This window comes from Tenrec ecaudatus, chromosome 3, assembly GCF_050624435.1.
Source record: "Tenrec ecaudatus isolate mTenEca1 chromosome 3, mTenEca1.hap1, whole genome shotgun sequence".
Taxonomy (NCBI): Eukaryota; Metazoa; Chordata; class Mammalia; order Afrosoricida; family Tenrecidae; genus Tenrec; species Tenrec ecaudatus.
In genome coordinates this window covers 17,975,142-17,976,331 of record NC_134532.1, presented here as the reverse complement: position 1 = coordinate 17,976,331, position 1,190 = coordinate 17,975,142, and the positions used below count along the sequence as shown (strand labels likewise).

Sequence of the window (1,190 nt, the reverse complement as noted above, 5' to 3'; positions counted from 1 at the left end):
AACCATCCCTGCATCCCTGGGATGAATCTTACCTGTTTGTGGTAGATGATATGTTTATATACTTTTGTATTCTATTAGCCAATATTTTGTTAAGGATTTTTCCATCTGTGTTCATTAGAGATATTGGTCTGTAATTCTCTATACCTGTGGGTTCTTTGCCCTGTTTGGGTATCAAAGTTATGCTGGCTTCGTAGAATAAGTTTGGGAGTTTGTCATTCTTTTCTATGCTTTGGAATACTTTATGGGGGATCAGAGTCAACTCTTAGTGGAATTCTTGGTAAAATTCTGTTGTGAAGCCATCTGGCCCAGAGAATTTTTTTGTTGGTAGCTTCTTTTTTTTGTGTTTTTTTTTTACAGGGTTTGAAGTCCTCTTTAACCATTGGTGGGAACACTTTACAGCATAAGTAAAAACTCGAGGAAAATAAATACATCAGCTCCTAGGAGAGTGGACGCAGTGTGGATGGCGTGGGGTGGGCTGGCAGGTGGGGCGGGTGCAGATGCACGATGCAGAGCAGACACGACAGGAGACTTGGGGGAGGGCAGTGAGAGTCTTAAGTGTCCTAGTGCATGTCCTGGCTGTCGGTCCAGGCGATCTTGCAGGGGGGAGCTGAGCTCTCACCCTCCAGGTCCACTTGCTCCTGATCTCGCTTCTTGGCTGCGTTCTTTTAGTCCCATTGCTGGTGCAGGTAGCGCAGGAGGATATTGGTTTTTTCAGTCACAATGATTTGTTCAGATGGGTACTCCCGAGTAGGCAGGTAGACTGAGGGGCGTCTGTTCTATGGGAGACCAAGAAGAGTCGGATAAGAAGCTGGGTCCCCACACTCTGAAACAAGGTAGGCAACCCAACATTGCTCTCCGGAGAGGCTGAGCGAGGCTTTGCACTCAGAGTCAGCATGGAATCGGCAAAAATATCTTTTGTTGTAGAAGGGAAATCCTTTCAGAAAATGGGCCATCTTCTGTAGCCGCTGTTGCTGCCACTGCCGCCTCCTCTGCTGCTGCCGCCACCGCCGCAGGTGCCACCACAGCCGCCTTCTCAGCCGCCGCCTCGCAGTAACTCGTTGGTAGCTTCTTGATGACCCTTTCTGTTTCTCTTGCTATGGCTTTGTTGAGGTTCTTGATCTCTGTCTGAGATAATCTAGGGAGGGACTCTTTTTTCAAGTAGCTATCCATGTCTTCCACATTTCTGAATT

At 47.5% G+C, this 1,190-nt stretch overlaps 1 pseudogene; it reads right to left on the bottom strand.

Moving 5' to 3' along the window:
- Window positions 1-551: 551 nt before the first annotated feature.
- On the bottom strand, window positions 552-953 carry LOC142443284 (DET1- and DDB1-associated protein 1-like; annotated as a pseudogene).
- Window positions 954-1,190: the final 237 nt, after the last annotated feature.